Here is an 11693-nt window from a genome sequence, read left to right as displayed (position 1 = left end):
ATGAAAATTGTTTGCGTAAGTTAGGGCTGTGGGATGATGTTTCATACCTCCTAAGACGGGTTGGTTGGTTAAATTTTGTAGAGGCTAAACATCCCACGTACGAGCGTATTACTCTCGAATTTTTGAGTTCTCTTGATGCTGTTTTATTTAATGGTGAGGGGGTAAAGGAAGGAAAAATCACTTTTAGGCTATTTAACCGGTCTCACACAATTACATTAGCTCATTTAAATCAGATATTTGGTTTTCCGGAGGGTGGGGCTAGAATTGTTCCCAAAAACTTTAACTTGACCCCATTTTGGACTTCAATCGCACGCTCTACCACTCAAAGACCTTATGATCCCTCCTTGTCACGAGCCTCTGCTGTTTATAACCCATGCTTTAGATATTTACAGAGGTTCATGGCTTTTACCATTTTCGGTCGAGGCGAGAGTGATGGAATCATGTGTCAGAGAGAACTCTACTTTTTATGTGCCATGGTTGAGGGACATAAGGTTGACACTGGAGCTTTTATGATTCATCATATGTGTCGTGCAGCGAGAGCAACGAGCGGAAAAATTGTTTTTGGTGGCTTGATTACCACTTTAGCTTATGGGATGGGTTTAGGAGAGCTTGTTAAAGGACTTCATCCTTTAAATCCTAGCACCTCATTTGACCTCGATGCTTGTGTTCATATGAAATTGATTAGTAATAAGGGCAATAGGTTATGGTTATGTTTTCAGGATAATTATCTTTTCCCACTCCCTGATCCTGATCGCACGACCATCCATGTTCACGCTAACTGGTCCTACCTAACATCTGATTTTATGAATTATGATGGTCACGAGGTTGTACCAGCTGAGGATGCTGACACGGTACCCCCGATCCCTATTCAGGCTGAGCCTACCAGGGGAACTAACTCTTTCCATCACCCTGATTGGTCAGCGGAATTATCAGCTATCCATATTTCTCTTGCCTCTCTTACTAACCGTGTAGGTGCCATCGAGCAAGAGCAACAACGTCAAGGACAACTACTGGACTCTATACACTACATGATGCAGTCTTTTCACGAGCAGCAGCTCCGACAGGATGCCTCTGCGCCGCCTCCTTCTGACTAGTGAGTTGGTATGTTTCCTGCACCCTTGCACTAATTTCTATTTTTTTTTTTTACATTGAGGACAATGTCGATCTTAAGCTTGGGGGTGTGGGTTGTTCATGCATTGATTGCCTGTCTATAATTGCCTATTTTTCTTTTATTTTAGTTTTTCTTTTGCTTTGTTTCTTAATTCAAAAAAAAAAAAAAAACAAAAAAAACAATTAGGGAAATGATCTCCTGATGATGACATGAATACTTAACCTTTATCGATCATTGAACTAGATAGATGCTCATTAATTGGGACTTGACAACTTCTTATACCATCTTTCAACTGATTCTCAAAGGCTTTTGATTACAAGTTAACAATATGGGAGAACCGAACTTGAATGTTCTCTTGTCTTATAGGATTTAGCATTTATGCGGCTAGCGTCATAACCATGACTCTATTGAGACAAGAGGGGAATTAAATTTGGTAGACAAATAAAACCCGTGAGATTTTGAGCCTGAAAATTGGATGCATTGCATATCCAATCATTATTTTCTTTGCTTGTGTGATATTCTCCAATGGTGTAGGATACTAGAACTTGCATTGAATCTCTTCAAGGCCACATATAACTTTTGTATGCATAAAAGGTGATTGAGGCACATTTTTGTTTATAGTCCACATTTGCCAAATAGCCTACCATGCACTATTGTTCCCTTTGATTAGCCCCCTTGAGCCTATGAGCCTAATTTTGTTGATTAAACCCACATATATAACCTTCAAAATCCGATTGTATCCCTTACCCATTGTCTAAGCTAGTGGAGCACAATTTATGATATAACGGGTTATGTGAGCAATGAAATGTAAGATTAGGGGTGTGAAAGTAGGTGTTTGCTTCTTTTATACAAAAAAAAAAGAAAAAAGAAAAAGAAAAAAGAAATGAAATTGAGAAAAAAAAAAGATGAATAAAGTGTCCTCTTTATGGTGTATGTAATTGCGGGTGTCGAAAGAATTCATTATGGCATACTAAAAGGAGTAGTTGGAAGAAGTTCTTTAATAGATGATGGAGTTTGTTTGAATTTCATTGATCTTATTTTGAGATCAAATATTTTACAAGTATCGCTCCACTAGTGATAGGCTTTCAACTACAATCCCAAATATATATCCTACCTTTTGACCCTAGCCCCATTACAACCAAATAAAAGACCTCATGATTTTGTTGCATGCATTAGTTTTCGAAGTGGTGGAGAATTGAGATGAAATGCAAGCTTATGGATTGAATACATCCATTCGGAAGAATTTTGAGCGATACAATCCTATCCTTAAACACATGAGAGATTGAGAGTCCACTTATCCTAAAGTGAGGTCTACCAATTTAACTACCTGAAGGTCTTAATTTTAGTACTTCGGGATTGAAGTTAGTTACATGAATTTCTTTTTCCCACTTTGACTTGAGAATTGGATAGGATGGCTATCCTTGACTTGTGACGCTTGTGATCATAAGTAAATGTTAAAATGCGATTTGTTGAGAATTTTGGAAATTAATTTGTTAAAGTCCCGATGAAACGTATTTGTCTTGTGATATGTTTGATATTGGTTAAAGAATTGATGAGGGGGTGATCCCTACTCTATTTGGCTTCCACTCCTCCTATTTTCTTTATTGTCTATTTGCTTGAGGATAAGCAAAAGTCTAAGCTTGGGGGAGTTGATAAACACGTAAAATATGCATTATCTTAGTGTGTTTCAAGCATAATTTACGAGTGTTTAATGCATATTTCGTGTTTAGATCGAGGATACTGCTGTGGTTTGTGTTCTTATATGTAGGTATTGGCTCAAGATTGAAAGATTTGATGATCGTTGGAAGTTTTACAAGAGTTTGAAGCAACAACAAGATTTTGAAGGCATGGTTCGTGAAGAAAATGGATGCACGAGTATGAAGAACTGGAATTTCGACCATGATGCAGTTTGAATCAAGAAAAACTCAAAAGATGAAAGTTGTAGATCTCTTCAACAGGATTCCAATGCAACTTGAATCACCTCATTCTGAGGTCGGACGCAAAAGTTATAGCTAAAATACCGAAAACTGAAGAAACAAGCACAAAATCAGCAAAACAGCCCCTACCACACCCTGGTGTGGTGCAGACCACACCGGTGGCGCGGGAATTAGTTATTTTCTAGATTTTTAGGGACATATAAATAGATGTTTTGACTTAGGGTTTTGGATATCTTTTGTTATGTTCTTTTAGCCATCAACTAGCAACTATTCTAGGGTTCAAGTATTGAAGGAAGACATTAATCTCTTGTAGAAGATTGGATTGCAAGTTCTTATTTTGAAGATTTCAATTGAAAGACGGGTTAATTCTTTCCTCTCTTTGATTTATTTCTTCTTATGATTGATTTGCATAATTATTGGATGTATTCTCTTATTCCAATCATGTGTGAGTAGATTTCTTATCTAGGGTTGGGAAAGAACCCAACTTTTTGGTGATTGATGATGAATTAATATATATTCTTGGTGAAAGTTTAGATCTTTAAACTTAATTTCTTGTGTTTTAATCTTGTTGATTCGCTTGATCACCGTATTAGCAATCATAGGTAATTAATTGAAGGACTGAAAGGTGAAAATTAATACCGGATCTCTAGAAATTAAGCAGGGAGCTCGAACCACGAAAGTAGGCTAGATTCCTTGGGGCTTTGATTTGGATTAGCATAAAACTTAATGGGTTTAATTTAATCTTGATTCCACGAAAGTAGGTTAATTGAGATTGATTAGGCACGATCTTTAGACCTTGAAAGAGGCTTTAGATTAATTTAGGCTAATTCACCCTTTCTAGATTAAACCAACACCAAGAATTGAAATAATTCATCATTGAACACCTAAGTTGTGGTGATAACCCAATCCTAGTCCTTCATTATATTGAATTCCATCCGATTAGTTGTTTATTTTATTTCTTTTATTAAATCTCTTCTAATTTACTCATTGATTTAGCTAGTCGAATAACGTGAGATTTGGTAATTAACCCTAGTCCTTGTGGGATCGACCTTGATAGCTACAACGAATCCGTGCGCTTGCGGATTTTGCCCATCAATTATTTATTCGGACCATGATTTATTTACGAATATGCTTAACCATTTGTAGAATTTGTAGCATTCTAGCCTCCCGTATCCAATTATTAAAAGACTCAGTGACATTAGATATTAAGTGCCCATACCTAAAAATATATTAGGTGAGCTTTAACAATTATACAATGTAAGTTAACAGTTATAGTTTGATAGTTAACAATTAAACAATGTAAGTTAACAGAGAACTATTGACAGTTAGTAATTATATATTGTAAGTTAGCAGTTCTAGAATGGAAGTTAACAGTTATATTGTAAACATTAACAGTTTCATGATGAAAGTTAACAGTTACAAAAACAAAACTTAAATTCAGTGACAAAAAGCTTCCTTGTGAATTCATCAAATATAAATCTGTTGTATAATGTTACCTTATTCCCAGAAAGAATGTATTTGCCCATTGATTAGGAGAGTAGTTCACAGTAATGTTATATGCCCTTGGATCAATATCATATATCTCTTTCATATAATCGTTCCATTCTGTTATTGTGTATTTATAACAAGCAGCTTGGAGCAAGTTCCCCAAAACATGAGTATCCTTCGATTTCTTGCCCAAGTCCTTTAGCTTTAACCTGAAATTTTCAATGAGATGTAGAACACACCTAGAGTGTAGAGCTTCTGAAAAGTATTCTTTCACTGATTCTTTAATTCCTTTGTCCGTATCCGAAATTATAACCAATTGGTGACGGGGATTATAAGGGTCAGCCCTCTCATAAAATATGGACCATAGACCTTGGAGGAACCACTTCCAATTAATCAAATTCTCCTGACCACATATGCAATACGCTAAAGGAAATATCCCTTGGTCCCCATCGTATGTTATGGCGGAAAGGAGTATACCTTTATATCGATCCTTCAAAAAGGTAACGTCAAAAAATAGAAGGGGTCTGCATCGACTCAATAAACCATTGATGCATGCAGCGTAACAAACAAAGAGTCTTGAAAACTTTCCCTCATTCTGTTCAACATAAATATAGATGCATGGATTTATCTCTTTTACCATGCGCTCATACCTAAAAAAGTAACAAGCAACCATCAAAAGTTAACATGTTGTCAGTGTAACTTAACAGGCAAACTGCGTAGTTAACATGTTATCAGTGTAACTTAACAAGTGAACAGTGAAAGTTAACATGTTCCCGATGACATTTATCAAATAAATTGCAAAAAGTAATATGTTATCGATGTGTTTTAACAAGCAAATCATGAAACTTAATATGTTATGGGTGTAGCTTAACATGAACAACAATAGACTTAACATGTTATCGGTGTAAGTTAACAAACATTAAGCAACATTGACATATTAATTGTAAGGCTTAACATGTGACTATCATAATCAAAAGACATTAAAAAAACATTGTAACAATAAAACTCAAATTTGTACCATCGTAGTTGATCATACGACTCATATATATCCCCGTACATCTTCTCTTGTGCTCTCTCTTTACCCCCACCATATCTTACTTTAATCAATTCTAAGGCTGTAGTTTGTGAGGAACTCCTTTTGCACATCAACAGGGTAAATTTCTAGACTGACCTTTAGGAGTGGTTGCAACTGTGTTGCAATGAATTTACGGGATGCCCTTGAACGACCTGCATTTTGCCCGTGCTGTCCACAAGTGTGTTCATTCACAAACTTCTTGATCAAAAGTCTCTTTTCATTCTTAACAAGTGAAGCAAACAATATTCATGGGCACTCGTAAGTTTCTTTATATCGGCAATAAACACGAATATGTTTTGGTTCGTTCTTTTTAAATTCATAATCAAACATTTTGGCCATAGAATAGTATGTCAAAGCCAATCTTTTTTGGTTCGTTCTTTTTAAATTCATAATCAAACATTTTGGCCATAGAATAGTATGTCAAAGCCAATCTTAATTCATCAGCACTTTTCAAACATTTTGGCCATAGAATAGTATGTCAAAGCCAATCTTAATTCATCAGCACTTTCAAATTCTTGACCTCTTTAGTTAATGCAGTGTGCCACCAAGCAGGAATCATTATTGTGTTGTTAATAATGTCATCGGATCGCATTATATTGCCACCACTGGGATTATCATTGGGAATACTTTCTGAAGAATGACTTGCGGCAAGAGTGCTATCAGTAAACCGTGCCTTCAATGTAGTCATAATGATACACAATTATAAATATTTTTTCTTAAAATAACGATGACGACTAGAAGTTAACTTCTGCATCTTTAAACATATACCATAAAGCTTAATAACCATGCTAAATAGTTAACATATATCAGTCATATATAACATTTAACCTAAAACAGTTCTCTATACTAGTCATTTATCTACATTTTAATCACATAATTCACAACTTTCTCAAAAAATTTAAAGATAACTTACGTTTCAGGAGGTTCCTTCGGAGTGTTCTGACATTTGAAAACATTTACATCTATAGTAGCTCGGATATGGATCTCTAGACTCCCAATATTACGATTGCGCTCCACCATACACTTCAAATCATCCTCATTCTTAATCTCAAAATTGAGATCAGGGTTCCTTTTAGATTTATACACCATTGATAACGCGTCATATGGAACATTCAACCTCTCAGCCACGCCAAACTTGAATTCAAAAAAAGAGGTTGAACACACTACCCTTGAGAACACTGCTTTCTCACCCGATGACACCATGCAAATCAGAGGCTTCTCTGCCATAAATAAAGGGGATTTAAGAGGAGTAATGAAGGGAACGTTAGGACAAGAGGGGGGTTGAAGATCATAAACTATAAGTTCATAAATATGCCCTTTCCACAATAAATGAACTCTATTCACACGAGAATGGGTTAAGAGGAGATATAAGGGAGGGAAACCCCTAAACTTTCCCCCCAAAACCGCCATCAAGTCGCCTTAATTGCGACCACGATCGATCTCCAGCTCCGGATCTGAATTTCGAGGTTGGGAGAGAGCGAAGGGTATTTTCGAGTGGGTGGGTCAAAATACGGGTACAGAGAGCTTTATTAGGGTTTGGTCATATTTTTTTGATTTTTAAGGGTTTTAGCATATGGGCCAAACTACTTGGGGCTGGGCCACATTAGTGCACGCGTTTTGGGGTCTTGAAGCAATTTTTCCTTGTTAATATCAAACTGGGCCAGTCAGGTCTAGTTTTATAACATAAAGACTCAACAAAACTGATTTTGGTGAGTGTAGAACCCGAACTTATCGAATTTATGTATTTTAGACCCAAACGGGTCTACTTTGATGGTGGGTCCGAACCGAGTCGGGTTTGAGTTGACAACAGACACAAAAATATTTTTTTTCCAAAAAAAGACAGGTTATGAGATTCGAACCAATGACTAGAGATACACAGTACAAGCTCCTAACTAGCATGTCAAACATATCTTCGTGAAGTCTTGCCCTCAGAAATTATAGATAACTAATATTTGCCGATATATCATAGAAAACTTTCAATCAAAATTTTAAGATAAATAATTTGACTTAATATCACAGTTCGAAAACTTATGATGACATAACAGTATTATTCTATAAAGAAAACTTTCAGGTGTTTCAAACGATATATTTATAGTAATAGAAAATATGTTTAGTCAGGAAACCCTTTGAGATAAAAATAGAATTTGGCTTATACTCGGTGGGTCACATGGCTTGCACACGCCAACGGGCCCGCAGACCCGGGCGGCAGGTCCGGCACCGGGCCAGGTCGGGCGGCCCGGGTTTGAGCCCGGCACAGGCAACAACGGTCACCGTATGGTGACCGTTGATGAAAAATACCGGGTCGGACCGGGCTGGCCCGGCCCGGCCCGGCGCCAACGGTCATAATTTGTGACCGTTGGTGAAAAATAACCGGGCCGGGCCGGGCCGGATCGGCCAAACGGCCATATTTGGCCATTTGACCGATTTGCCCCTTAAAACGGTCAAAAAATAGCTAGAATATGAGGGTTTTTTGATCATTTGCCTAGGGGGCTGCCTCTATAAATAGATAGGGTTTTCACTTCTTCTTCTCACACCAAAACTCTTCTACTTCTCTCTAATACTCTCTTATACAATATTATACTCTCTTATAATCTCTTATATTTTCTAATACTTCTATCAAATGGCTTCTGGATCTGATTATGAAGAGCAACATCTATCTCCTACCGATCCAGAAATGAGTCCTCCTACAACTACTCCTCCTACTACCGGTGTTAATCATGAATCTGGTGGCGACGAATCTACTGCGCCAAGAGCTCCTAAAAGGCCGAGATTCGATGTGTGATTTTTTTTTGAGAAGATAGACATCACCAAGGATGAACACGGTAGGATCATCTCCCAGAAGGCAAAATGTGCGTTGTGCGGCCAGGTTTTCCAAGCTCATCATAAGAGCGGCACCAACCATTTCAAACGCCATGTCGAAAACACAACAAAGGCCAGAATCTTCAAGGTGATATCCGATAATCTATGATTTTCCAATCCTCCTCTTCTGGTACCCTCGGTAGTTGGAATTATAACGCTGCTCGAGCTAGGAAATGCGTAATCAGGTTTATTATTCTTAAAAACCTGCCTTTTAAATTAGTAGAAGATGATAAATTTGAAGATTTGTTTAGAGGTGGTTTTTATCCTACATTTACAAAATTTTCTTGTCAAACCTGTCAACGTGATATTTTAAAATATTATTAGGAGGAACAAGGAAAAATAATTTCTTATTTTAAAAATTTAAACTGTAAATTTTTTTTAACTTCAGATATTTGGACATCTAGAGTACAAACTGGTTATTTATGTATCACAGCACACTGGATTGATAAAAATTAGAAAATGTTTAAAAGAGTTGTTTCTTTTATTGCAATTAAAGAGTCACACACTGGTATTAATTTTGCAAATTTAATAATTGAAGAACTTATGAAACTAGAAATTGATCAAAAAATATTTTCTCTTTCACTAGATAATGTAAGTAATAACAATATAGTTGTTGATTTTATTAAAACAACTCTGTCATTGCCATATCATGGTGACCTTTTTCATGTTAGATGTATCTGCTATATTTTAAATTTAATTGTTCAAAGTATATTTTCTGAAAGTAAACTCATGATAGAAAAGGTTAGAACAGTTGCTAATATGCATAATGCTTCTGAAATGAGAATTAAAAGATGGAAACAAATGTTGTAAAAGAAAAAATTATAAGCCTAGACTAATTTCAAAATATGTTGACCATAGGTGGAATTCTACATATGTAATGTTAAGTGTAGCAATAGAATATAAAGAAATTATAAATGATTTTATAAATTTTTATGCTTCTAGTTCTAGCTCTGGTAGCACTTATGGAATAAGTGAAGATGAATGGAAAATTATATGTAAAGTAAATGAGATGTTATAAGTTTTTTATGATGCTACTATGTTATTATCTAGTTGTTATTATCCAACTATTACTTTAGCTGCTTTACAAATTTTAAATATTCAAAATTTTTTTGCCAAATATCGTATGGATGATATTTTTGGAAATATAATTTTTTAAATGGAGAGCAAATTTAATAAGTATTTTAGGCCTATTCCTCATATTTTTGGTTTGGGAGTTCTTATTGATCCATGTTTAAAGGATATTGGTCTTTGAAGTTTGTTACAGTCATTGTATGGTGGACAAATTATAGACTTAGATGATGGTTCCACCCTTACTGCTACTTCTCATCATTTATCTATTAGAAATTATTTTCAAATATTATATGATGAGTATGCAGCTAGACATGATGTAGCTGCACAACAGTCTACAGCTTCAGCGCCTTCGGCTTCGAGCACAGGTCGAGGTAAAAATGTAAGTTTTGATAGGTATGCAATGGTAGCTGAACTAACTGGTGGATCTGGAATTGGTTCAGGATTAGAGGTTTCTGAATTAGATGAATATTTTTCTGCTTCCTTAGTTAAATGTCAAGGAAATGCTTAAGATATTTTGCAATGGTGGAGAGTATATGGATCAGTTTCATATCCTATACTTTCCACCATGGTTCGTGACTTACTATCAGTGCAGGTTTCGACAGTAGCTTCGGAATCCGCCTTCAGCACAGCAGGACGTTTGATCGACGACCAGAGGACATGCTTAGATCCGTATACTGTACAAGCGGTGATGTGCTTACAAGATTGGTGGAGGTACGAGAAGCGAACATAAGGCATCGATCGGACTGCTATAATTGAAGATAAATTTGAAGAGTTAAGACTAGCAGATAGATATAAAGATTAGATAATATTCATCAAATTGTAATTTTTATTTCTTAGCTTTAAATTTGTAATGAATTATTTTGAAAAAAGTTATAAACGATAGTGATATAGGTGAGTAGGTGCCAACCTAGTTGGGATTTACTCATCTATTGTGATGCGACGAATTTTGAAATAAATTTATAATTGTAAATGATTTACTGATTATTAATAAAGAAATTATTTTTATCATTTTTTATTTTTATAATTTTTTGTACTTGTAATTTATGTCATTTCAAGATATTAAAAAAATTTATGTCATTTTCTGTAATTTTTATGTATATTTTATAATTTATTATTTTTTTAAATTTAAAAAAAAAATAAAAATAGGAAAAAAAAACCGGGGGAGCCCGGCCACATAATTTTTTGTGTTTATTGTGTTGTTGCATGATTGTTCTTGTTGTTATTGCCCTCCATTATGTGAACACTTATTTGTGGATCTCGGGCTCACCATTACTTCCAATGGTGGAGCCAAGAATTTTTTTAAGGGGAGCCAAGATACAACCATTATACTATGCATTGATAAAAAAGCGATCAAGTATTACAATGTGTAATTAAATTTGAGACATGTAAGTAGGTGAGAGAAAAACATAAACCTTATGAAATTGGAAGAATCACATCTCGCAATTCCATCACAAAAAAAAACACATGAAAATATAAATACGATTTAAATTTTCTAGTATCAAATGCAAAAATACATGAAAATTACAACATTATTTCTCTAATATATTGCAAACGTAAAGAAAACTACATGAAAAGATGATATATGTGTATTGGTTTTTTCATATTATCCACCCAAATTTTTTAAATGATTTAAAATTAGTCTCTTTACTTAGAGGATGGTTTAAACTGAGAAAAAATATTTCGTCGTCTTTAACATTTTTGGGTGTAATAGAAGTTATGCTCATCATATCCATTCAAACCCTAACCCTGAACAAAACCTTCATTGGACTACAAGTTTGGGAAAATTTTATTAGATTTACAACTGCTAAATTTGAGCATGTTTTAGTGGATTTTAATTATTTATTTTGACTGATTTGGCAATTACCCGTCCCTCACTAACCACTTCCCAATTGTGGTCAACAATTTGGATGGTAAATGTAAGAAATGATAATTTCTAACGTTTTAAGGATTTGGTGGACTAATTGCATGATATGGAGATTTGGAGAACTAATTTCAGATATGAAATATTTTGGGGGATTAATTTCAAATATGCAAGCTTCGAAATCTAATTTCAAATGAAAGTTTTGAGGGACTTTATGATAAAAATCCATATACATGGGTTTATTTGTAAAAAGTTAGGTTGTGGGGACGGGGGCATGAACCCACCTCACGG

This window comes from Asparagus officinalis, chromosome 9 (genome assembly GCF_001876935.1).
Source record: "Asparagus officinalis chromosome 9, Aspof.V1, whole genome shotgun sequence".
Lineage (NCBI taxonomy): Eukaryota > Viridiplantae > Streptophyta > Magnoliopsida > Asparagales > Asparagaceae > Asparagus > Asparagus officinalis.
This window is presented reverse-complemented; position numbering follows the sequence as displayed.